The 26,911-nt window shown below is 53.5% G+C and overlaps 1 protein-coding gene across 1 annotated transcript in view; it reads right to left on the bottom strand.

Moving 5' to 3' along the window:
- The window catches only part of PHACTR3 (phosphatase and actin regulator 3), a 244,500-nt gene extending 217,595 nt beyond the window's left edge, over nucleotides 1–26,905 (bottom strand). The window contains exon 1 of the mRNA XM_046679337.1: nucleotides 26,811–26,905. The gene's annotated coding sequence lies outside the window, so the exon portion shown is untranslated. The remainder of the gene's footprint in view (nucleotides 1–26,810) is intronic.
- Between the last annotated feature and the right edge of the window lie 6 nt (nucleotides 26,906–26,911).

The raw sequence follows: 26,911 nt of genomic DNA, 5'->3' as shown, positions 1-26,911 counted from the left end.
CCCTCAGTCCAGAGCAGTGCTGCCCGACAGAGCTATCTGAAAGGATGGAATGTTCTAGATCTGCACTATCCAATATGGCAGCCACCAGCCACATGTGGCTATTGGAAATGTGGCTCGTGCAACTGAGGAAAGGAGATTTTTATTTTAATTTATTGAATTTAGGTTTAAATTGCCACAGGTAGCTAATAGCTGCTGCATTGGACAGTGCCACCCAGAAGGAGAGACAGACAATAAGCAAGCCTGCCAAATTAACACGTGAGATCATTTCGAAGACTGACGAGTGAGGCAAAGGAGATGGGCTAACGTTATCAAGACAGCGTGGGGCGAGGAGGGGTAAGCCCTGGGCCCTGACCATGGTGGCTGACCTTCTCATGCCAAACAGCCATGCCTGGCACCTGGGAGGGTCCCAGGGACAAAGCTGTCCCTTGTCACTGCCTTCTGTGTCACATGAGGGTGAGAAGAGGGTTGGGAAGTGAAATTTCACAAGCATCCAATCATTTTCTATAATGAAGGAGCAGTGCTTTCATAATCAGAAAAAACTCTAAGTTTTTAAACTCCATATTTTTTTAAAGCATCCAGCTTTTATTTTTAATAACCCCAAAGAAGCTGACCAGGTAATTCCAGCATAGTTCTGCTGCTAATTAAGCCATGCAGACACTCTGCAAGGGACCAGAAGGAGATCCCCAGAACTCAGGACCTGGACTAAGAGAAAGCTCGAGGGATGAAACTAAGAAGAACCACACTGTCGAGAAAGGAGGCTGGCAGTTCCCTTCATCTCCCACCCCCACCCCGCTGGGCAGAGGCGCCACTGGAGGGTTGAGGCAAAGGACAGACTAGACCAGGTTTACACTTTGGAAAACTTCTCCCTCCTGGGTCTAAAACAAGTGGGTGGGTTCCAGGTGGCCAGCGACTGGCTGGACACAGGGCTGCAGGAGAGGGAGGTGTCAAGAGCGCAGCTCCCGTGATGCAGGTGTGCTGGTGAAAAAGGAGGCAGCAGCCACCGGAGCACATGACACAGCCCTCTGCAGGAAGCAAGGGGCCAGCGTGGAACACCGGAGCCCGGAGAGCAGAGTGAGGATGTGTCTGTGTCCTGTCTGCAGCTCCAGAGGGGAGCGGATGCTCTCAAAGGCTTCTCCCTCTCCAGGAGATACAGCAGAGGTGGACCAGCCCCTGCAGAAAGATGTGACTGTAGGCTCCGCCACCTTCACCTCCGAGCCACCCTCTGCTGCAACTGAGCTGTTTTTCCACGGAGGCCCCACCCAGCTGGTAGGAGGGCCAGTTGCCTGGCCAGCCCCAAGCCTCATCAGCCAGATTCTGGCATCTGGTGCTTGGGCCCATTCATTCCACAAATGCTTACTGAAGCCTCCCACGTGTGCGGGGTCGGTGCTGGGCTCGAGGCCTGGAGGGGGACAGTCCCCAGAGAACGAAAGAGACAAGAATCCCAGGTAGCGATGAACGCCAGGGGCAAATCAGAACGGAGGAGTGGGATGGGGCTGGCTGGGGCCGGAAGCTACTTAACTGGGTGCATGGGAGGGCCTTCAGAGGAGGTAACGTTAGCCTGAGACCTGAAGGACAGAAAGGGGTCAGCAGGACACAGAGGTCTGGAGCTCAGGAGCCAGAGATCAGGCAGGACCCATAGGGACACATAGACACACAGAAGCTGTCAGCAGAAAAACGGAGCCCTTGCCTGAGGGCTAGGCTCAGTGGTTCCCCAGGTGTGGTCACCTGACCAGCACTGTTAGCATCACCTGATGACCTGTTAGAACTGCACATTAATGGGACCCACCACAGACATGCTGAATCAGGAACAAGGCTTCCAGGTGATTGGGATATACACAGGTTTGAGAATGAATAATCTACGTCAGCAGTTCTCCAGGGAGACTTTGCCCCCCGGGGACATCTGGCAATGTCTGAAGACATTTTTGAAAGTCTCAGCTAGGGGCTGGGGTGCAATGGCATCTAGTGGGTAGATGCCAGGGATCCTGCCAAACACCCTACAATGCACAGGACAGCCCGTAGCAGAGAATGAAGATCCCACCACAAATGTCAACGGTGCCAAGGTTCAGAAACCCTGTCCTAGATCAAAGATGCCCCCACCTGCCTGTGCATTAGGCCCTCCTGAGCTGAATCTCTAAAAAGGCAAATCGCAAGGCCCTACGGAAACACTTTAAAAAGGTGTCCCAGGCGACTGTGGCATCTGGGAACCAGGGAGAGAGCTGAGTGGAGAAAGAAGGCAGCAAAGGACGGCATCACAGGACCTCAATGTGATGGACAAGGAGGAGAGAGGGAGCGGAATACGCAGACGGCCAGGAGAGAGCAACGTAGCAAAAGTAAGGGAGGAGAGACTGTCAGAAAGGGGGCAGCCAAGGGACAAGATGAGAAGGCTGAGGAGGGGGCGAGGGACTGGACAAGAAGGAGGTCGGCGAGGGACCAAGGCCAGGGCAGGCCCCAGGGCGCAGAGGAGCAGGTGGCCTTCCCAAGGCCTGAGAGCGAACAGAGGGAGAGGAGTCAAAGCTCCCCATGAGCACGAACTCCTCGGAAGGAGGAGAGATGATGGGAATGCTGCCTTACCCTTTCTAAATTCTAGTTTGGGGAGAAAAACTAACAATGCTGCCGGTATAGAGTAAGGATTTACAGAGAGGAACCTCGTAGGATGCAGACAGAATCATTAATGGAGCAATGATGTAGAGAGAGGGGAAGGGTGGCCCTCGGGGACAATCTTTCATCCCTGCCATGCAGTCCGTGGCCACAGACGTGGCCACTGAGAGATTTAATGCACTAATAAGGCCACAAAAAGATGCTCCAGCTCACCAGCAACCAAGGAGCCACAAATTAACACAATGAGCCACCATTTGTCACCCTCCATGTGGGAGAAAAGCAGATTGATGACTTCAGGTGTTGGCAAGGCTTTGGAGAAAGGGCACTCGCAGATTCTAGAAGCAGTGCCGACTGGTTCATTTTCTAGGAGGGTGCAATACCATAAAAATAAAAAACATGAGTCCCCTGTGACCCGGACATCCCACTAGCTGGGGGCTTTCACACATGAACGCAAGGCGGCTTTGCTGGGGTGATCACTGCTATGTGGCCTATAACGGGCAAAAGCCGGAAACAACACAAATATCTAATAGTTAAATGGTGAGAAACATATTCATTGGAATACTGTGTGGCTATTAAGAGAGAGTGGGGGATGGAGATACACCACGTGGCGAGACCTCCAAGATCCAGTGTTGAGTAGAAACACAAATTGAAGAACCTCACGTGTTGCGTCACTCCTGTGCTCTCTTAAATACCTTTTCCCAAGAACATGTAGATATAAACATGGAGGAAAAGGTCCAGGACCTCCACCAAGCTCATCACAGAGATGACCTCTGGAGAGGGAGAGATGGGCGGTCACGGCTTACCTTTCCAATAATGTTCTGAGTTTTTACTAAGAGAACACTGATGCATTCAGAATGTATTTGGGGTGCAAGGGTAAGTGCAACCTTGGGCTATTTTATAAAAGTACAGAATCTGGGCAGAAGGAGGTGACTCTCCCACTTGACTTTGCCTAGGGTTAGCCCATGGCTGGAGCACGAGCTTTGCTTTTCAGAAGCAGCTCTTTAGAGAAGCAGGCAGACAAACGAAAAGCACCAAAAGGGAGAGCAAAATGAAGGGCTGGGACTTAGCCTGGCGAAGAAATAGCTCAGGTGGATGTGACAACTGACCCACAACACTGGACTTTCTGAAAGCCTCGAGTAATGGGCAGCATGCAAAGATGGCATCAGGAGATGGGTAGCAGACCCATTCGAAAAAGAATTTTAAATAGATCTTTCCAAAGACCACTATGCACTGCATCAAAAAGAAGTGAGGCCCCCATCAAAAGAGGGATGCAAGCACATGCCAAGCCATCCAAGCAAGACTATTACAGAAACTGCTCCCCTTGTCCACCCTTCCGGCTTCAAGTTCCCAGGTTGCTTCCAACTTGAAGATTCTGATTCTCTTTCTGCCAGAACTCCTTTGCTTAACACAAGCCATAAATACTTAATTATCTGATGCTTTTCGGTAAGGTTCTGCCACACACAGAATTATACAGATTGTAGACTCTTCACCCCCCATATTTGCTCTCTGGGTCCCATTTTGACCATTTGACCAGAGAAGAACTCAGGTGTTTATCCTCCCACGGCATAACTTAACCACGGGCATCAAGCCCTTCCACCTCTCTCCCTGGTGGACCAGCACCCGCCACCTGCGAGCTCTCTGTTCCCACCCACAAAGGCATCAACTCACAGACAGCCAAAAAGCTAAATCCTCCATAATTTCCATTTCAAGTTTGCTTCCTTTTACTGCCAGGGAGACAAAAGGAGCTGGGAAGGATTCTCTCGTGACGAGCCACTCAACTTCCATAATTGGAACAATCATGGATGTGCATCTCCGACACAGAGGAAACCAATCCATCATGGAGTGCTGAAGGCTTAATCCTCGATTTCTAATAAAAGGATTAATTAAAGCCTAAGGGTCTGCTTATGGCAGCCTCTGCTTGAAACTCCAAGGAAATTAACTTGTCCTCCCAAATACAGAAAAGCCAGGGATTTCCTCAGCTGGTACCTTAGTTTGACCAAATGACACAGTGTCAATAATCCTAACAAAGAAATCTTACAAGCCTTGCATGGGCTTATTGTTTAAAATTTCAAATTGGGCCCTGGTGCCCAGAGAGCCGTCTTTAATAGGTCTTTCTTTGCAGCTAGATAGTAAAGCTCCTGTGTGTTCCGGCAAAGTGAAGGAATCCCCCCCACAAAGCCCGCGTGCACCTCAGCCCCAGGGATTATGTTGACTTTGATGCCCACCATTTACAGTGAGCAGGTCCCCGCTCAGGGTCGGTGCATTGAGAGAGAACAGGTCTTCAAAGAAGGTAAGGGCAACTTATTGTCAAAACAGAACCTATGAGGGGGCTGTGCTTCTCTAAGATAGGAAATTGAGTCCTGTGGCTTGATACCAAAACACCAGCTCTGATTCTTTTTTTGAACCCTACATTTCAGATGCTCTGACTTCTCCCTGTGAAGTGAAAATTGCCTTCTGGTGGAGAAAGGTTTTAATGATCACTTTGCTTCCTGCGTCTCCATGGTGATAGGGCGCACACGGCCCACCCCCCTCCTGCTTTATTAGGCCTTTCTTCCTCTCTGGAAAGTAATCAATCAAGTCATATAGACGCCTTTGTGATCGGATTTATCACCTAAACAAGCGACGCTGCCGTGGGGTGGGAGGGTGGACCAAGTCCATATAATTTAATGAAATCGGCTCCGCCGTCCTGGCGCACGCCCTTCATCTCCCTGCCCGCAGCTCTGGCGAGCACACCTGCCCCGGGAGGCGGGTGGGGCGCCCAGGTGAGCCAGGCCCCGCCAGAGTTGGGCACCCAGAGGAAGCCCCTCTGCGCGGTGGCAGTGGGAGCGCTGCCTTGCCCGGGCGGGGACGCCCGAGCCGGGCCGCTGGGGCCCGGGGGAGGGAGGCAGAGCTCGGAGCCAGTACTGGCAGAGGCGGCCACAGGTCTGTCTTCTCCCAGCTGGTCAGCACCCAAGTAAGGGAAGCCCCTCGGAGGGGACAGCAGAGCCCGCCAGCGGCAAGGAGGGCCGACGCCGAGCGCCTGGCTCTACCCGGGAAATAGGTTCCGTTCCGGACAAAGGGCTCCGCGGCGCCCCAGCCTCGTTATTGGGGATGTGAACTGCGGAGCCTGAGCGCCCGGGTCCTGCCGCGGTCCCCAAATGCAGACCCGGGCGCAGAGCAGTGCCGCCTGCCCCTGACCGCCCCCACCCGCCTGGCCGCCCCCGCCCGGCCTCGTTCGTTACCTGGGTTCTCCCCGGCGTCCGCGGAGGAGGTGGCCGAGGAGTCGGTGAGGACGCTGGGGTCACTCTGCGAGCGGCCCCGCGACACGAGGCAGCCGCTCCCGTCCTCGGACGCGGCCATGGGCCCGGCCGGCGCGGGGGCAAGTTGGAGGGAGCCGCGTGGAATCAGAGCATCCGAGGTGGCCAAGGTCACTGGCCAGGGTTCTAGAGGGGACGTCTTTTTAAAAAGGAAAATCCGAAAGGACAGGAAAAGGGAAGGAGCCGGAGGACGCCGCCGGGGCTGCCTCAGGGCGGGGAGACAATAGCCTCGCGGCTGCAGCCAGGCGCATCCCGGCGCGCGCGGCCTCGCTCTGTTATTTATTCGTGTTTATTCCCATTCTTCAGTCTATATTCCAGGAAAAAAAAAAAAAGTTGAACCAGGAAATAAAAACTTTTTCTTGTCAGTGTTTATTGCGTGCTTGGGGCAGGGGGTGATGTCCAGGAATTTCTGGGGTCGCTCCCTCCCCCCCCCCCCCCCCCCCCCCCCCCCGGAAAAAAAGGAAAAATGAAGAATCTTTGCTCTTGCAATTGCTTTAATCTGAAAGCTGTTCTTGGAGCATCTGTTGGAAAACATTAGGATTCTCCCATCATGCCGCGCGGGAGGAGCATGACGTCACGAGAGAGGGGAGTGAGAGTGAGCGTGGCGATGGGGAGGGTCTCAAACACCTGAGTTGCACGCCACCGTCCAGGGTAGGTGGGGTCTGGATGCTGAGTTATGAACCGCTCACCCCCACCCCAACGGCGCTCCAGAAACAAGAATGCTTCCCGTCCCTCTCTCTTTCTCTCTTCTTCCCCCTCCCCAGCAAGAGGGGAGGAGACCCTGAGGGCGCCTCCCTTGGAGGCAGGGCCGAACCTCCCCAGCAGCTTCAGGCAGCTGGTTTCCCACCCAGCCTTTTCTCTCTGGAGGATATGGAGCCAGTGGGTCCTGCTGCCCCGGCTCCACCGCTGCGCTGGGGGGATGGGGGTGGGGGCGCCAGCACTCTCTAGCTTTACACCCCCCCCCCCCAGCCCCCTCCCAACTGCCCATCCCTCCTTCCTGCAGGCCTGGGAAGAGAAAGAGAGGAGGGGCACCTGGTGCCTTCCAGGAGACTTCCCCCTAAACGCCCTTGATGAAGTTGATGGGGCCAGGCAAAAGAGGTGACACTCCGGAGGGCTGCCACTCACAAAGGTGTCCTCCAAGGTGCTAATGAGCAATTCTCACCATTCTAGATGATGCGGGGGGGGGGGGGGGGGGGGGGGGGTGCGCAGGCAACTCCCTCCTCTCCAACTAAGGCACAGGGACAGAAAGGGTAACAAGAAAAGGAAAGCCCAGTAAAGGGACAAGAGAGACAGGGACAACGGGTGTCTTGCTGTGTCACATAGCCTGAGAAGGTGCCCAGGGGAGGGGGCATTTTACCAGACGCGTGGATGGCAGGGCCACAGGGACAGTGGGGAGTGCTCCCAGCCCAGGACTTGCTGTGCGCAGACGTGGTGCAGAAAGCTCTGATGGGCACCATCCCGTCTCAGCCCCTCAAACAACCCCAGGAGGCTGGCACGACTCAGTCTCCACTGCAGATGGTGAAACTGAGGTTGACAGAAGGAGCTTGCCAGGGGTCCCGCAGCTGGCAACAGCAGAGCAGGGACAGGGACCTTCCTGAGGCTGCTCCTAAAGCAGAGCTGGGGCACAGGGGGAGCTCCTGGCAGTGCTGGATGAAACCCAAAAAAGGGCCAAGGACAGAACCGACATGTGGAGAAATAATGTGGATGCTCGTCTACTCGGAGCTTTGGGCTCCATGCAGCAGTCGCCTCCAGAGAAAGCATTCATTCATTCATTCATTCATTCATCCATCCATTCAAAATATGCACAAAGAGCCTAGTGTATGCCAGGCACCAGGCCAGGCATTAGGGATCAACAGTGACAAACGCAGAAACACTGCCCCCCACCATGGGTCTTCCAGGATTAGGGGGGAGGAAGGAGCCAAGAATGGTCACCAATAAACCAATAGGTGCCCCCCAAATTTAATTTACAGTAGACAACACCATGAAACAAAGAGGAAACTGGTAGGACATTTTACTAAATACTTCTCATCCACATAAAAATGTGCTGGATGGTGACATGCCCAGTTCTGGGCTAAGGGCTTTACTGGAGGGTGTCATTGCTTCTTCACCATGCCCTAGGAAGTATGAGCTACTACAGTCCCCACCTTAGAATGAGGGCAACTCAGAGAGGTCAGTGCACCTGCCCAGGTCACAAGCTAGGAGGACTCAAGGCCAATGCTCCTGGCCCGGGGTCAATCCAACTGGGTCCTCAAGCAGCCCCCAGAAGCCATGCTGAGTCCCAGCCCCACAGGCTGCTTTAAGAACAACCCCACCCCTGCCCCCACCCAAACTCACCATCTGCCCCTCCCACATCTAGATAAGAAAGCCTGCAGCTGGCCCAGCCAGCAGCATATACCGAGATGGACTAGCAGGGACGGGGGGAGGACGCCAACCCCGGGGCATGTGCTGGAGGAGAAGAGAAGAAAGGTCCCAGAAGAGGCTTCCAGCTGTCTGCCACTCACCCACCACCCTCACACTTTTGGCCCTCCCTACTCAGAACCTGTACTGCTACTGACTTGAGATTTTTCTTTCAATCAGCTCTGCCCTTAAATGCATTTCAGAGGAAACCATCAATACAGCAACAGAAACGCAGCCTCCCTGTGGAGGGGAAGGCCCGCAGGCTGACTTGGCCCCACCACCTGAGTGGACTCTGGGCTCCCACTTTGTTCAAAGGGAGATGAGCAAGAGGGAGGGGAAGGCAGCCAGGCACGGAACAGAGACGCTCTCCTTAATGTTACCAGAAGGACAAAGAACGGAAGGAACTTTCTCTCGAAGCCAATGTTCCTCACTGCCTTGTCCATGCACCATCTAAAGTTGTTTCTCGCCCCTTCAGTTGGTCTACATCATGGCGCCCATTCACCTGCTCCCTCAAACTGCCTGGGCAGGCTTAAAAACACAGAAAAGGATAAGACTCAGCGTCCGCTCCTAGAGCTCATGTGGAGAGGGGAGGCAGAAGACAAGAGTGACAACCAGCCTTTATTTCTTCAAAAATACACGTTAGCAAAATGTGATTTCATTAGAGCTGGGTAGGAATGGAGTGGTCATTATGTTTTTCTAATAAAAATGGTTTTAAATTTAAAAAAATTAGCAACCCCACCTCTACTGACCAACAGAAAAGAAAGTCTCCTGGTTAACAGCCTGCAGGAGAGACTATGGTCTTCGAAGTCTTCTACCCTCAGACCAGGACAGCTGGAGGCCTGGGAGGACCTGGCCCACGAGGTGTGCCAAAGGCAGCTGTCCGCAGGAGGATCCCAGGCTCCAGGAGCTTCAAGGGGTCCTTGTGAAAGTCACCAATTGTCTGTCCCTTATCAACAGGAGCCCTGGCAAGGGTGGGGTTGATCTGGAAGCCCACTCTGGAAACCCTACAGGAAGCAACAAGGCTTCATCATAGCCCCCAAAACAGAAACCACCCAAATGTCCATCAACCGATAAACAGAAGGATGAAATGTGGTATATCCAACCACTGTAACATTATTCAGCCACAGCAGGAATAAACTGCTGGCACCTGCTACAACATGGAGGGACCTTGAAACATTACGCGACGTGAAAGCAGCCAGTCACAAAAGACCACAAATTACATGGTTCCACTTATGTGACACGTCCAAACACAGAGGCAGATCAGTGGTGGCCTCGGGCTGGGGAGCCGGTGGGGGATGGGGAGTGACTGAAAATGAGTACGAGGCTTCTTTGTGGGGTGACAGATGTTCTAAATGTTCTCAGATTATGGTGATGGCTTCACAACTTTGTAAATATACTAAAAACCATGGAATTTTATACTTCAAACAGGTGAGCTTTATGGTATGTAAATTATTTCAATAAAGTTGTTTAATACAGAACAAAACAAGTTACACAGAGGCACCCAGGCTGAGCCTTGATCTGAAGGACGACCAGCTTCCACCTCGCACCTCTGCTGGGTACAGTAACACTCAAACCCTCTCCTGTCCCTGTCTCAGGCTCCGAATCAGACTGAAGCCCCCCCAGGGGTCACCCTTCTGGTCCTTGATGGGAAAACCCAAAGCCACTTCCTGACTCCGAGCAGCCCTGATAAGCCCCACGTGGCTGCCTCAAAGAACTGACTACAAAGAGCCAGAGAAAGTCCACAAAATTTGTCTCTTCCAAAAACACGAAGAGGTGAAGGAAAGGGAGGGTCTTCCTCTGCCCAGGGCAGTCAGAGGGGACATCCCAGCAGAGGTGACCCTGAGGCTGGCAGTGCTGTCCGCACATGTAAGAAGTGCCTGCATCATCAGGGAGTGGGGGGAAAGGGGCCACACGGGGGCCCACTCGCACCCACTCGCATCTCCAGAGTTGGTTTTATCCTTACAAAGTGCAGATTAATGATGCAGATTATTATCATCTGTCAAATATTTCCTGAGCATCTATTTTGTACCAAAACACATGATTTTCTGGGAATACTACAATGAAGAAGATATGATTGGGCCTTGGCTTCATGGCACTCACAGTCTCCCAGAGAAGATGGGATTAACACCTCAGCAATCAATCAATCCATTGATTTCAAGGAGCACAGAGGGAGGGATGCCTAACCTGGGCAGGGAGGAGCCTGGTCTAAGGAAGTGATGCTCTGGAGGCTCAGTGGGGATTAACCAGACAAGTCAAGGAGGGAGGTGACCCAGGCAGAGGGAACAGTCTGGACGAAGGCGGCGAGGTGGAGCAGCAGGGAGCTCTGAAGTCCCTGAAGAGAGGCAGAGTGAGGGGCCGGGGCAGGAGGCAGCCAATGCAGCATCATGTGGTCCTCATTGTGAGCGTGGGTTTTATTCCAAGGATGGTGAAAGCTGCTGGAGGCAGAAGTGGGTCTCCGAAGGCTCCCTCTGGCTGCTGATGGAGAAGGGACACCGGGCAAGGGAAGAAGTGGGAGACGGATTAGGAGGCTGGCAACCAGACAGCCAGCCAGCGAGGTGGGGGCGCTGAGCAGGCAGATTCAGTGTGTTCCCAAGGGGGTCCCAGCAAGTCTGTGAAGGACTGGCTGTGGGGTGATGAGAGAAAGAGAGGAGCCAAAGGTGACTCCCAGATTTGTGCTTTTTGATGATGAACTGGATATGGCAGTCTGATACTGACAACAGGGTGAGCATGATGCCATTTCCCAGTTGGGGAGGATCAGAGAAGGGGATAGGATGGGGCAGAAAGGGGAGGAGCCCCATTTGGACAGGCTGCATTAGACATAGAAGAGCGTGCAGCCTTGGCTCAACACCCACCGAGACTCACAAACACTGTTCTGACAGGGCGTGAGCAAAAGGGCACCAGCTCTGGGGTCCCACAGACCCTCTGGGACCAGCTGAAGTGTCACTGAGCCTCCAATTCCTCCTCTCAGTATAAGCATGGTCCCTCCATGCTGGCCATTCCATGCTGGCCATGCCAGGGGTCAAGTGACAAGTGCTGGGCCAACTCTGGTGCCAGCTCTCACAAGACCACCCCAAGGGGCTTCAGCCCCACCAGCTGCTCCAGCTCCTGAGGCCCCATCCCACTCAGACCAAACACACTTGGAAGGGAGCCAGCGTGCACAGCAGTGAGATTACGGACTAGGGTCGACCACCGACAGAAGGCTCCAGTTTGTGGGCACGTGGACGGTTACTTCAATTTTGTTTTCTTCTGCTAGAGCCTACTAACTTCCTTCCCAGGACCCTCACATGTTCCACGGCCTTGGAGAGCTTATGGCCCAAGGATCTGGGCCACTGCGATGTCAGCACCATGAGTTCAGGATCTTTGTCGAGTTTGTTTCCCCAAGAACACGCCTGGCATGTCGTGGGCGCCCAGGAAACAAATATTTGTTGACTGAATCAATGAGTGAATGCACATGGTGGGTGGCTGGTCCCATGACATCCCTGCTCCAAGTGGGACAGCTCCCCCTCCCTCTGGCCCAAGTCAGCTCCAGGCTTTCAGGGGGACAGAGGTGGCCCCTGTCCCTGCTTAGTCCACGGGCCTCGTGGTTTCTCCTCAGGCTCCAGAGACCCTTCCTCACCCGTCACAGGAACAGAATTAAACTAGCAAACTCAATCGCTTAAAAAGAACTGCTCAAGCCAGTCTTCCTCAGCAAAAAGAGAAGGATTGGCAGCAGATGTTAGCTCATGGCTAATCTTCCTCAAAAAATAAATAAATAAATAAAAAGTAAAAAGAACTGCTCAACCCACCGCCAGTGGGAACTGGAGGCCAAAGGAAAGGAGGACAAGACAAAGCAGCTCCCAACAGAGGCGGTGGAAAGGAGGGCAGCCGCGCCCTCTGCTGGCCATGGGAGAAACTGCGCCAACGCGGTCACCTGTGGGCGTGGCCTCTGACCGGCTTGGAGCCCTAGCCTTGAACTTGGCTTTTTCCCCCCACCCTTGGACCACATTCTTGATGGAGTCTCTACCTACAGCTGTGCCCACAGGCTACCCAGGGTGGTGCTCAATGCAGTGCCAGCTATGGCTCTTTTCACGCCCAACTCTTTCTAAAACAAATCCTCCATTTCACCAATCGTGGTCGCCACCCTGAAAGGCATCGGTAGCCAGAGCTGGCCTGAAGACGTGCTGTGGAGGTCCCAGGCTCCCGAGAGATGCCCCAGCCCTCCTCACAGGGGCGTCCACTCCAAGGCTGTGTAGAGAAGCCCTTCCGAGCAGGAACTGAGACCTGGCCACAGGATGAGGATCGATCACTTCCTGGTTGTATGGCTATCCTCTAAGCCCCACGTGTAATGAAGGAAGGGAGCACCCCTCTACGGGAAACACCGAGCACAGCCCCAGCAGGCTCCTGCTCATCTGTGTCAGGGGTGTATGGTCAGCACAAAGCTATAAACCTCAGGCAACCTTTTCTCCCAGCCTGGGAGAAACATCCTCTATGCCTCCCCTGCAGCAGGGGGCCACGTCCCTTGTTTCTAGCTGATGAAGGGAGGGGGCTGCCTCCGGGGCCTCTGGGAAATGCTGCTGACAAACGGACAGCCACTTACAGAAACGGCGTCTGTCCTCCTGACAGGTGCTGATGGCTGTGCACCTGCTGCCTGCTTCTGAGTGCCCCGTGGGCTGTGGAGCTGCCGCAGCCACCCTGTGACCATGGAGTTGACACATGTGAGGACAGAACGCCAACAAATGCGGACAGAGTCCTTGGACCTGCCTCCCTCCAGATCTCTCGTAAAGGGAGCAGACGTCCTCCAGCGTAAGCCTCTGCTGGCTGGGTTTTCATTTATTAGCACATAGCTTTTACTATGTGTCAGACATCGTTATAAGAACTTCATAATTATTAACGCAGCTAATGCGAAAAATAACTAACCAAGGTAGGTACTATTATATCCCCATTTTGCAAGTGAGATGCAAAGTGCTTAAGTGCTTGCCCCGGGGAGCAGACCCAGGATTTGAACTCAGAGCTCAGGCTGATAGGCTGCTAGTGCAACCAACATATTCTAAGTGGCCCAGGCAGGGACCTCACGCTTTCCTGGATCCCCTCAAAAGTTACTGACTTGATGATGATGATAGAGGAGGCGGCGGCAGCAGTGGTGGCAGGATGTAACAATGAGAACATTTTTGCAGCCATACCGCATACCCAGGACCTGGTACACATTGATTAACAATCCTGTAAAGCTGGAATAATTGTCCTCTTTTTAAAAACAATTAAGTTGAGGCTTTGAGAGGGTACGTGACTTACCGAGGGTCCAACAGCTAACAAGTGACGGCAGCAGGACAGGAAAGGATTTCTCCATTCTTTCCACTGTACCAGCCCATCCCTGGTGCTTCCCATCCCACCAAAATCTCTACCAGCAACCCAGCTTATGATGCCAACCCTACCCCAGCTCTGCCCCCTTGCTGCAGGGAACAGCAAATACTGAAACAGGAACTGCAAGTGCTGGGGTGGGACAGCTGGCTGCCTCTGCCAGGACAGAAAATGCCCTGTCCCAGTGACCCAGCACAGCCATCCACTGTCACCTACTCTATAGACACCCAAGTACCAACTGGAAACTGCCTAACGTCCCCCAAAACCAAATGGCTGACCTACGGTATATCCATTTAGGGAATATCACGCGACGGCTTTTTTTTAATGAAATAAATCCATGTATTCTAACATCACTGGAACTCTGTGACTTCTGGGTGAGTACACTGCAGAATAACATAACGATACCATAATCACCCACACATACCCCCAGACACCACGCACTTTCCTAGGAAGGCAGCGGGGAGCAGTTCCAGGCAGCTCTGTCCTCAGCTGAGGCAGTCGTTGCCTGCAGGACGGGGGGGGCCGTGCACGCTCCCACCAGCACGCTTTCATCTTTGCCAGGAGAAGGAGATCGTGAAATACTTACATGATTAGAACGTTAAAAATAAATAAAAGGGCAGGCCTGTGATCCTCTCCTGCAAGGATGCTTGCTGTCATTTTACTCTGACCTTTCAAAGAAGATAATTCATATTTAAGTAATGGTCTTTGTCACCCAAACATGCTCTCCTTCCTCCATTCAACATGTACATTTTCGTATGTTCACTGGATTTATAAAGAGACAGGTTTCTCTTCCCAGGGAGACTGCAGAGCTGGGCTGACTGACGTCCCAGAGCACAGATTTATGTCGCCAACACCCGTCGCCAAAACAGCAGACTAAGGATTTCACAGTGTTAACAGTTCAAACCCAGCACCAAGCCTGATCCATAACTTACGGAAAATCCATCGTTCTGGGTTTATAGGTAGTGCTCTAAAAACACATCATAAGTTCTGTAGCTGGAGTGACACCTCCAAGAATCCACTTGTACAAACCTATAAATAATGACGATGCATCTCTATTTTCATGGAAGCTGAGATCTCTCTCAGAGCCCATCGTTCACTGAAACCAATGTGCACTTTAAGGCTGGTGGGTCCACCGGGATTTCGTATTTGGGGGACCAATTATTTAGGCAATTAGATTCTGGCACCTTCGCAGTCTCCATTCTGGTCTATCAATAACAGTGCCAGGGTTTTCCGTCGCCAACGGGGGGGGGGGGGGGGGGATGAGGGCAACATTCATTCCTGTGTTTAGCAGAAGCCACCTCAGGCCAGCGACTTGAGGTGCAACAGAGATGACTCCTGGCATTTCATGCTGCAGTTTTGGGGGGTCCCTGACCTTCTGGGTCTTTTCTAGGGCTACCTGGAGGACTTGTGTGTCCACTCATCCCTTGGCATAAAAGGGAGCCTCAAGATTTCAGGGGAACTGGCCCGGGGGGCTATCAGCAGGAGGGAGTGGAGATGCAGAAACCCAGAGTGGACTGGGCTCTGGCTCCCACCAGAACCCGCCACACAGCAAAGATGAGAAGCTGATCCTTCGTTCAGAAGCACAGGCCTAAACACCACACACATCCACCGGGCCTGATCCAAGAGAAATGTTGTAGAGAACACAAGGCTCCGTTTGGGGTTTGATTGACTGATTCGCTCACTCACTGATTCATTTGTCCACTTACTCACAGTATGTGCCGGGCGGGGGGTGGGGAGGGAGAGAAGAGAGCTCCTGACCACAGCATATACAAAGGCCCTGGGGTGAGGAAGCATGGGCAGTTTGGGGAGATGGGGAGGGGCTGGGTGGCTAGTGTGCTGGGGGCAGGGCGGCATGCAGTGAGAGTGGAGGGCAGGCCCAGAACTCAAGGAGCTTCCTGACCCATAGGGCAGAGCATGGATTTTAACCTGAGAGAAATGGAAAACCCAGGAGGGTCTCCAGCCAGAGGAGAGACAGGATTTACCTTCTCTCTTGGATGCTTATGGTGCCACTGGGTAGAGAATAAGGTGGAGGGAAGCAAGAAGGGGCTGGGAGATCGGGGCAGGGCAGGGTGGGGTGCTGCATTCAACAGGGAGAGACATTGGGGCGGCCTGGACCAGGGTGGTGACAATGGAAATGCACAGTGGTGCCCAGAACCCAGATACACTGTAACTATATCCACCCAGCCCCTTATTCAAAGGTTCCCTGCAGCAAAAACTTAAAGAAAAACTTCCTCCGCGCAATGACTGTCAGCATTCAGAAAAGCACCAACTGCTTTATGCTCTGCCAGTCAGGAGGAGGTTTTGTTTCAATGTTAGGGTTCCCCAAAGCAGGACTCGGCCGCCCCCACCATGAACTCCTGCAGCGGATGGAACACGGTGGCATCACAGTGGCATCACCCCATCCGGACTGAGCAGCTCCCCATCGGCCAGACCCTGGGCTAATCCACTTACCCACAGTGTGGACAGAGGAATCCCAATCCCCCAGGATTCCTGACTCCTGGGTACTCACTCAAACACCACTCCAGGCCCTGCTGTGAAGGCTTCTGCAGACAGAGCCAGGGTTATAATCAGCTGACCTGAAGACAGGGAGATTATCCGGGATGATCCGGATGGGCCAGTGTAATCACAAGAGCCCTTCAAGGCAGAGGGGAGGCGGAGGGGAAGAGAGAGAGGCGGCAGGAGGGGAGGGACGAGAGATCTGAAGTGGGAGAAGACTCGGCCCACCACTGCTGGCCTTGATGGGGCCACAAGCCAGGGAATGCCGCGGCCTCCAGAAGCTGGGAATGGCCCCACAGCAGCCAGCAAGGAAACAGGGACTTTGGTCCAAGAGCCCGTGAAACTGAAACCTGCCAACAAGCTGGGCAAGCGGGACACAGCTGCTCTCCCAGAGCTCCAGGAGCGAGCGCAGACCTGTGACACCTCGATTTCGGCCAGCGGGACCCAGAGCAGGGGAACAGTTGGGCCTACCCCTCTAGCCACAGAAGCTGAGCAAGCGGGACACAGCTGCTCTCCCAGAGCTCCAGGAGCGAGCGCAGACCTGTGACACCTCGATTTCGGCCAGCGGGACCCAGAGCAGGGGAACAGTTGGGCCTACCCCTCTAGCCACAGAAGCTGTGTGAACATTAATGGGTGTTGCTATAGGTTGCTAAGCTCGCAGTCATCTGTGAATACACACGTCCTCTCTTTAATCCTCCCACGCAGCCGAGGATGCTGGTTCTGGGGTCATCCTCCATGGACAAGGAGAGTGAGAGTCAGAGGGCAGAGGTCATGCGCACAAGGACATGCAGTGAACCAGTGGTGGAGCTGGGGACCAGCTATCTACCTGACTCCAAGGGTGCTTCTCCCACCTCTGCATGATCCTGCGCCCTCTCCACCCCAAGCAGACAATCCAAAGAAGAGAGATGTGCTCACATCTGAGGTCAACCCAAGACTTGAAGAAAAGGAACAAACCACAGAAGGATGAGTGGAGAACCGCCATGGCATGCCCCCAGCGGGGTGTACCGTGTCCCACCCAGATGGTACATGGTGTCCCACCCTTGGGCACGGGGCTCTTTCCTGCCACCAGCCTCCTTGTTTCCAAGGCAGGCACCTCCAAGGTGCAGCCAGAGTTGGGGCATCCATAAGGGTCCCTGAGTCAGGCCCTAAGAAGTAGCACTGCCTTCCAGAACAAGAGGTAGAGAACATAATTAGGGTTTATCAGAGGCAGGACAGCAAAAAGGCTAAGAATCCAAAGTCTGCCAAAGTAGACTGCCCAGGTCCAAATTCAGCTCCAGCAGCTACGTGACCTTGGGCAAGTTACTCCATCTCTGTGAGCCTCGGTTTCCTCATCTGTCAGATGGGGTCATCCATCCTCCACACACACAAATCAGTGAGCAGACCGGAGGACGGGGCTTGCCCGGTGCCTGACACAGCTGGTGAGCTACCACAGTCCCTGCAGAGGGGATTTCTGGGGGGCTTCCCTCTGGTCCCACACACGGTGACTCCCACGCAAACCCAGCACAAATGATCACTGTCGAATATTGTGCACTTTCACCCATGACCATAATTTTCCAAGTTGGAAATCACTTTAATCTATAAATAAAAGGGATATCTCCTCTTATTTTTATTATCTCAGTGTTTAACCAAGGAGTAAAAAATTGGAGCTAATTTACCATGATTTTCTGTGGATTATAGGAAAAAGCACAGACAGCAAAGCCATTAAAATAAAAATAGAAATAGAAATTTTCAGCAAGCCTGTGATGTACCGGCATCCTCATTATAAGTGTGAATTATGGGAGTCACAGAGACTCAGTCACAGACGACGCATAATGTTCCGTTCATACAGCTGCCTGGACGCTCATGGCGAGCGATGGGGTCCCTAATTCGCATTAGGAACCCCATCTAGCACAGAGTCTATTTCAGCTCTCATCCTTCGCAGAAGCGACAATGAAGCTCCCATCTGATGTGTGAGGTGCACTCAGTGGGTAGCAGGATGCCCGTCCCACCGCACGGAGACCTCGCTGGTGGAGGGAGGGATCCGTCAGGGGTCAGGGACAGACTGGAGAGCGGGGTAAAGCCGGGGCGTTGGATTAAGATGAAGATGACTGCCAAGGGCGCCTATCCCTTGCACGAGGTCGGTGACAGAGAAGGGGGCCCAGGCAGGCCTGCACGCACCCACTCCAAGTTCTGTTGTAGAAATGTTGTGTAAATAACTCGAAACAGTCTAAAACTATGATGTGCTTTCAGGAGAATGTGGCAGCCCCCCAAATAGAGACACAGGTGAAGAGGCTGCGAGCCTGCTTCCTGCAGCGCAGGAGGGAATGGCTGCAGAATTCAGAGATTCTTCCACTCACCGGGTCTCCTTCAAGGAGAAGCCAGGGGCTCTGTGTTGGAACAAACGCCGCCTCAAGGAAGAAACTCCCGTGAGCCTTGAGGATGGCTGTCTCCAGGGGGTGAGGAAAGAAGGGATTTCCCACCACCCACCTGCTGCTCATGTGCTCAGCAAGGCCATCAAATTTATGAAGCACCTACTACATGCCAGGCCCTGGACTACGAGCTGTGCACACGAAAATGAGCATGCGCCTGCAGCACTGGGTTTATATTTGGTGGGCAAGATGGAGTATTAACAAAAGCGTAAACAGATGACTTGTGCAGGGTCTCCATGACCACCCCGGGCTCAGGGATCCGCTAGGAGGACTCCCAGGACCCAGATACAGTCTGCTCACAGCTCCAACGTATCACAGCGAAAGGACACCAAGCACAGTCGACAAACAGAAAAGGCACAGGAAGTGAAGTCCGAGGAAAACCAGGCACAGGCTTCCAGAATCTTCTGCCAGTGGAGTCGCACAGCACAAACTTAATACTCCAGCAACAAGTTGTGACCACGTGAGTGAAATGCTGTCCCCAAGGGAAGCTCAGTGGAGTCAGCACCCAGGGTTTGTACTGGGGGCTGGTCCCATAGGTACCCTCTGCCTGGCACGGACAAGATTCCAGAGCCCCAGAAAGCAGGTGCTCAGCATAGCCACATGGTCTGCGTAAAGAGTTTAGATGCCGTGAGCCACCCCTAGCAGTCAGAGAACAGAGGGGGACCCCCACAGTCCCCATCCTCAGACGCCAGGAGAGCAGACAGGCTGGCTGCGTTAACTCTTTCTCGCACACCTACGCATGGCAGTGAGGGCTGCAAGGGGCTAAAACGGGGGTTGTGCGAGGACTGGTGCAACAAGAGGAAGGGTCGTTCAGACAGGGTGGCAGGTGGTGTTTTCCAAATGTGGCCACAGCATTACCTCTGACCTCAGTCTTCTTCTCATCATGTGACTCTGCACCACCCCCACTGAGAGAGGGGTGACAGCAGCCCACTCCCCAAACTGGCTGGGCCAATTCCTGGGCAGAGGTGAGGGAGTGAGGCTTCCAAGGCCAGATCCTCAAAGGTCACAGAACTTGAGCCTGTGCCTCTTGGGGTGCTCCCTCTGGGAAGGCAAGTCCCTGTGCGAAGCCCAAGTGGAGAGGATCTGAGGCCTGGCCCACAGCCCCGGCCCCACAGGGCCACAGCCCCACAGCTGAGCTCCCAGCTGACAGTGGCAACAACCTGCCTGCTGTTCTGGACTGAAAGGTGTCCCCTCAAATTCCTATGTTGAACCCTCACCCCTAGGACCTCAGAATGTGACTGGATTTGGAGACAGGGCCTTTAAAGAGGTGACAAAGTTAAAATGAGGCCTTGAGGGTGGGCCCTAATAGAGCTTGGCTGGTGCCCTCAGAGGAGGAAGAAATGGGACACAGAGAGACACGAGAGGCACGCACAGAGGAAAGGCCACGTGAGAAGGTGCAAGCCCAGGGAGCCACCTCAGAAGAACCCAACCCTGCCGACACCTTGATCTTGGACTTCCAGCCTGCAGAACTGGGAGAAAATGAATGTCTGTTATTTAAGCCCCGCAGTGGGTGGTATTTTGTTATGGTAACCCTAGCAAACCAATACACCAGCTGTATTAGTCAGGGTTCTCCAGAAAAACAGAACCAATGGGAGATATACAGACATATAAAAATAGATTTATTATGAGGGATTGGCTTATGTGACTATAGAGGCTGAGAAGTCCAATGACCTGCCATGTGCAAGTTGGAGGCCTGGGAAAACCAGTGGTGCAAGGTCCAGTCCAAACCTGAAGCACCTAGACCCAGGAACATCGATGTCCAAGGGCAGGAGAAGATGGATGTCTCAGCTCTGGGGACCCAGGACGGCTGAATTCCACTCCAGAAAAGGCCACACATTCTCACACCCACCAACTGGTGTGACTACCACCTTTCCTGAAAATATTGCAATTACACAAAATCAGCATCTTCCCAGGTAAGCTGGGTCACCAGTCTCCAAAGGGCAACACACACCCCACCCCACCCTCCCTATCCCCAACTGCCGAGTACACAGTGCAGACCCAAGCCCGTTGGGATGGCCATGGCATGCCACGCTCCTCTCATCGCCACGATCCCAGCCAGCTCCCAGTCCAGCTGGGAGAAGTCTGATGCAGGGGCTGTGTGGTGTTGGTGTTGTTTTCCCTTAAAGTGAACTGCAACTGAATTCTGGTAGAAATCCCAAACACGGCAGGTGGCCTTAACAACGCTCAAACAGAGGAGGGATCTGGGGAGCTCAGGCTTGCTAAGAGTACGTCGTGAGGTCCAAGAGGGCACATGGGGAAGGTGTCCTTCCAGGGGACCGAGCCTTTGAAAGCAGCCAGGGCAGCAAGGAGGAGCACCTGGAGCTCCCCAAACAGCTGTCCCCCACGAGTCACTGCTTCTCAGTAAGAGGGATGTATTGAGTACAAAATGAAATGTTAGTCTGATCAATGAAATCACATGCATTACCAAATCAGAAAACAAACTCTTGCCCAAAACCGGCTTCAATTTATGGCTCAGCAGACAGGGTCCTCTTGTGGTCATCTTCCCGACGCCTGCCCCCAGACTGCCTGTCCTCCCTCTGCTGACCAGGACTGGACACTCCACCAGAATCACAAGTTCCCTGGGTTAAACATCTTGACTCCTGGAATCTCTATTAAAAACCTGTATTTTGCCTCACACTATTCACAGAAGTAAATTTCTGTGGGTTAGAAAAATAAATGTAAAGAAAAGAGCTATGTGCTCACTAAAAGGAAACAGGGATGGATATGTCTATGACCAACCATCCTGGTTTGCCCCGGGGACTCAGGGGCTCTCGGGATGTGGGACTTTCAGTGCTGAAACCAGGACCAACCGGGGAAAATGCGACAAGGTGTTCACTCTGAACCTGAGGCAGAAAAAGATTTCTTAAAGAAGACACCAAAAGCAAAGACACAAAGAAAAAGCTTGATAAATTCTACTACATCAAAACTATAAATGTGGGGATGTCAAGCACAGCATGGTGACTATAGTTAATAATATTGCATTGTATGAAGCTGCTAAGAGAGTGGATCTTAAACATTTTCATCACAAGGAAAAAAATTGCAAGTGTTTCTGGTGATGGATGTTAAGTAGACTTACTGTGGTGATCATTTTGCAAAATATACATATCCAAAAAAATTTATCAAATCATTAAGTTGTACACCTGAAACTAACATAATGTTATATGTCAATTATATCTTTAAAAAAAACCCAAAACTAAAAACTTGTACTCAACCAAAGACACCATAAACAAAGTTAAAAGACAAGCCACAGAGAGAGCAAAAACTATCGGCAGCAACAGAGGATTTGAATCCAGAACACACAAATACTGTTACAAACCAATTAGAAAAAGACTAACAAGCCCAGAGAAAGAGGAGCGAAATGCACAGAGAGGTGACTCAGAATGTGAAATCCAAACGGTCCATGAACACAAGGAAAACCCCCTCAAGCAATCAAGGGAATGCAGATTTAACTAAGGAAGTTTCACTTTTCTTCCCTAGGATTAACAAAATTAAGAATCTGAACATTTCAAGGTACCTGGAGAAACAGCCACCCCTCACTCTGGTGGGGAGTGACAGCCACTGTGGGAAACAATTTAGCAATACCAAATAAAATTTAAAACATGCTCATCCTGCGCCCCAGGAATTCCACTTCTCGGAAGGTGCCCTACAGAGAGATGCTCGTCCAGATGCACCAGGAAGCAGGTACAGGATGCAGGATGCCCACAGGGCACTGCCCGCAACAGAGAAGATCTGCGACGACCTCCACGGCCACCAGCAGCAGAATAACTGAGACGACACTGGAACATTCTAAGGCAATCAGAAGGAATCTGTTAACCCAGATAAATCTCCAAGACACACTGTTGAGGGAAAACGATGTTTCAGAACAAGACGTGCTGTTTTCAGATGTCATTTCTTTAAAATACTTCCAGGAAACAATCCTGTACATTTTCTACTGAGACCCACATGCACAGGTCAAGACAGTCCGGTGGGAAAAGAGCTAAATGTTAACAGGGGTCACCTCTGGGAGGACGGGAGGAGAAGAGGAAGGAGTGGTGTTCCAAGGACATTTGACCCTTATTTGTAATGTTTTCATTTCTCATTTAGAGAAGGTATTCAAAAACACTGGTGTAATTATATATATTTTTCCCCAAAGAAACCTGTTGCCTGCATTGGAGAACACATTCTCCTCCATCTGACAGATATTTATGGACTGCCAACTGCAGGCCAGACCTGTTCTAAAGGCTGAGATCACTCATTTCCCTCAAAACGAAAATGGAGTGATCAACGCAGCGGTCCAGCCTGGTTCACCAGCAGACAGCAGTCCTTAAGGTCATGGGGCGAGAGATACACACGGATGAGGGACAAGTGGCCAGAAAGATGCCCTGGGCACCTGGGCAGGGGACAGGAGGGAGGGAAGATCTTCAGCCATGCCCTCAAGGGGCCCTCTGCTGCTGCCTGGATGTCACAGACCCTGCCTTTTGCCTCCGAGCACATTCTTGTCCCAGGCGAGAAGGCTGAGGCCAGCAGGATGCTTCTAGATCCACAGTGGGTTTTGCAGGTCAGGTGAACACAGGTATGGGGTTTGTGCACTGCTCGGGGCAGCTGGAAATGTGCTGGTGTTTGCAATTCCAGCACCTACTCTCCTTCTGCTTGCATCCCTCTCATTTTTTTCCAGGGATCTCAGGCCTGGCTATGAGGGGACACGGACTCCATCCTTGGCCTGGGAGGGCCTGTGAGCTGGGCCTCAGCCATTCAGCTCCTCCCACTCGAGGCCACCGGGATAGGGTTGAGGGCAGGCGGTGTGAGGCAGCTGGAGCCCTGGAACTACTGAGGCCGCCACGCTTTGGCCTTCCAGTTTCCTGAACTGACAAATGCTCCCTTCGCTTCCACAGGTCTACTCACTTGCTACAAGAAGAGCCTGCGACATGCAGCTGGTTGTCATTACGATTTCCAAAGAATTGGGCAGCGCAGACCTGATCTGGCTCTGCAGAGTTACTGCCTTCGCTGAGCCTGGCCCAGCCCTGAGCTGGGAAACAAGGCATTTCATTCCCAACTGCCTTTCACAACCCCTAAAGCCACAACTTTTAATGAGCATCAGCTGGGACGTGCCATGATATCATCCATCATGCCTTTCCCTTCAAAAACATTTTAAAAACTCATTTGATGCAGAAATATCCCAGTGCAAATCAGCGCTTCCAAATCGGACTTCGCGGTCTGGGAGAACGAGTGGCTAATTCGTTCCTAAATTAAGGCGGCCCTGGCCACAGAAATAGCACATCATCCCTTTAAGGTTGGGAATTAGGATCCACCCAACGCCAGCTCTGGGAAGTAGCCACACAAATCAAGGGAGCCAAGGGAGCTTCAGGTGGCAGCTGGACAAATCCTCCTGGTGCCAGCCCGAGAGAGGACAGGGACCTGCCCCAGGTCTGGCCATCAGAACACCCCGAGTTGTGGGCACACAGCCTGCTCTGCCCTGCGTCCCTGAACACTTCCTCCAAACCAAAACTTGGTACTTGCACTGGGGTACCGTCTGACACAACACCGAAATGCAACAATGAGACCCAAAAACCCGACCCCACTCCACCTGGGTCCCCTGCCAGGTGACCTAGAGGTGCCAGCCCCACCCTGAAGAATCTCAGGTGGGAGCTCCAAGCCCACCACTGCCCCAAGCTCCAGACTCAAGTATGCACAGCCCACACCGCACAGCCTCAGGGATGCGAACAGGCCTCTCCAAACCAGCACTGCCTCCTCCCGCCACCCCTCCTCCTCCACCACGGCCTGGGCGGAGCTCCAGCTCCATGAACGGTCCCCCCAGTGCTGAGACACAAAACCCACGTGGCCTCCTGGATTTCAGGCCCCAAGATATCAGCAGGGCCTATCAGCTCTACCCACTAAATGTCCCAGCGCTGCCCACTTTCCCATCTCTGCCCTCCGAGCAGCAGGCATCTCCCCACCCCAACAAGAGCCGGCTGCCACCCGACAGCCAGAAGGCATGCTCTCTGGGATAGTGCAGGTCATGCAACTCCTCAGCCCAAGCCCGCCATGGAGTCCAGGGTCTACGTGCCCACCTCGCCAAGCACGGCTCCCTCACCGCCCCCTTGCTCCAGCCTCCATGACCCTCTTCTGTTCCCCAATTCCACCACCAAGGGCCTCTGCCACTGCTTCTCCTCCTGCTAGGAATGCTCTTACCCCCTATCCTCACATGGCTCCCTGCTTCTCCCCACTGAAATCTGCAGCCACACATGCCTCCTCGAAGAACCTTCTCTGGCCCCCCAGTTAAAGCAGCTTCCATCCTCAAACACTGTCTCTCCCTCCCCAACTTCTTCCCAACATGCCTCTGGGCAGAGATTATCTTTTTGTTCTGTTTTATTTGCTTCCATGTCCACTGTCTTCCCCTTCCCACCCCAGAAGTGAAGCTCCCTGAGGACAGGAAGCTGCCCTCCTTGCTCTCTGCAGCATCCGCAGCAGCCAGGGCAGTGCCTGAACCATTCTCCGTGATTAATCAACATTTGCTGACCTGCTGCCTAAGGAGTCGGCCTTCTCCTCAGCAAAAGTGGGTTAGCAGTGACTGAGCCCCGCCAGCCTTCAAGGCCCAGACAGAAGCCACAGAACTATTTAAAAAATGCCCAACAATTGAAATGAGCATGTGGAGCAGCAGTTGCATAACGTCCACAGGCAGATCATACACTTATGATGGCTCTGAGCACACTGCCAAGCTGCTGAAGGTCAGGATCCGAAATGTCCTTTCTCAGAACCCAGCCCCAAATACGCCTTGCTACAAACTTAGTACCCACGTAAGGCACAAGTGGGGGGTGCCTTCAGGGGAGGAAGCCGGCACTCATGTACACCTACTGTGTGCAGGCACCACGAGGTAAGGGAGCTTCTGCCCCTACGAGAGGATGAGTGTCCTGGGGGGGCCGCATCTCCCCCTTGATTGCCACTGTACCCCCAGAGCTCAGCACAAGGTCTCACGCTTAGTGGGTCCTCCATATTCAGGATGGATGGACTCAGCAACAGAAGGGCTGCCCATCCTCCAAGCAGGGGCTCCAGACACTCCTCTCACGTCAGTGCCCATAAGCTGCTCAAGCCATGAGCTCCTCACCCTCAGGGCACCTGGTGCAGAGCAGGCTCTCGGATGATGCCTGCTGGTCCCAACAACCCCAGCGTCCCTCCCTTCTGGACCCTGTGACTCTGGGTATCTCAGCTTCTCAGCCTCTGCACTACTGACACTGCGGACTAGATCATTCTCTTTTTCTTTTTCTGGGGGAGAGAGAGGCTGTCCTGGGCATCTTAGGATGTTCAGCAGTATCCCTGGTTTCTCCCCACTAGATGCCAGTAGTAACTGTGGGGGAGTTGTAATAACCAAAAGTGGGGGAGGGAGGGAGACAGAATCAGGCCGGCGAGAGCCACTGATAAGAGCCACTGATGTGTCTAAACTAGTTTCCACACTGGCCTGATCCCAGAATCACCTGGGGGCATGGTTAAAAATACAGATTCCAGGAGATTCTGAGGGCCAGGCCTGGGGTAGGAGCCCAGGATGCTGTTTGTAATAAGTGCCCCCAGGGAATTCTTAAGAGGCCAGTCTGGAATCACTGGCCTAATTCTCCTCACCCCACCAGTGTTCAGCCTCCTGGTCACTAATTGTACCAACAGCCACTGGGTGGTACGGCCACACTCTCTGGCCTCCTCACCAGGACACCTAAGCCCCCTCCCACTCCCGGGGCCTCTTCCCTGGCCAGGTGGGAACCGCACCACCTTCCAGCTTCCTCAGCTGCTCTCTGAGCTCGTGCCCCTTTAACTGTGCTGGATTCGCTCCAGGACCAGGTGTCTGCCTGCAGGGGCCCTGGCTGCTCTCGCCCACACAGGTGCAAGCCTGCTGTCCTCCCTGGAGGGGGACAATGGAACAGGTTGGAACTCTCACTGGGTGGCGAGCGCTGTTCATATGATCCCAACTACTGCTCCAAGCCTGAAGTATTGGATCGCCCCCATTTTACAGATGCAGAAACTGAGGCAGAGCGAAGTTACGTGCCATGTGCACAAGGTCGCACAGCTACCAGAGGGGGCTCCAATCCCGTGACCGCCGACCCCAAGGCCAGGGCTCGGGACCACTGCGCACACTGCCCCTGTTTGCGGACAGAGTCGCCCGCCTTGGCTGCAGGGACAGCCCGAGCGAGGAGGGGCCCACCTCTGGGCTGCGGGTGCAGCGGGCATCCTGGCCACCCTGCAGCGGCCAAGAGCAGGGCGCGGGCTCTCTGCCGGGCCGCCCCCCGTCCCGCGCCCCCTCTCCGCGGCGCGCGCCTACCTTGCGCCGGGCCTCGGACTGCGGCGGGGGCGGCGTCCCGGGTGGCGAAGGCGCGCAGCAGCGAGCGCACCGGCGCCGGCCAGCGGGCGCGCCCCCCGCCC

This window comes from Equus quagga, chromosome 12, assembly GCF_021613505.1.
Source record: "Equus quagga isolate Etosha38 chromosome 12, UCLA_HA_Equagga_1.0, whole genome shotgun sequence".
Classification (NCBI taxonomy): domain Eukaryota; kingdom Metazoa; phylum Chordata; class Mammalia; order Perissodactyla; family Equidae; genus Equus; species Equus quagga.
This window is presented reverse-complemented; position numbering and strand designations above follow the sequence as displayed.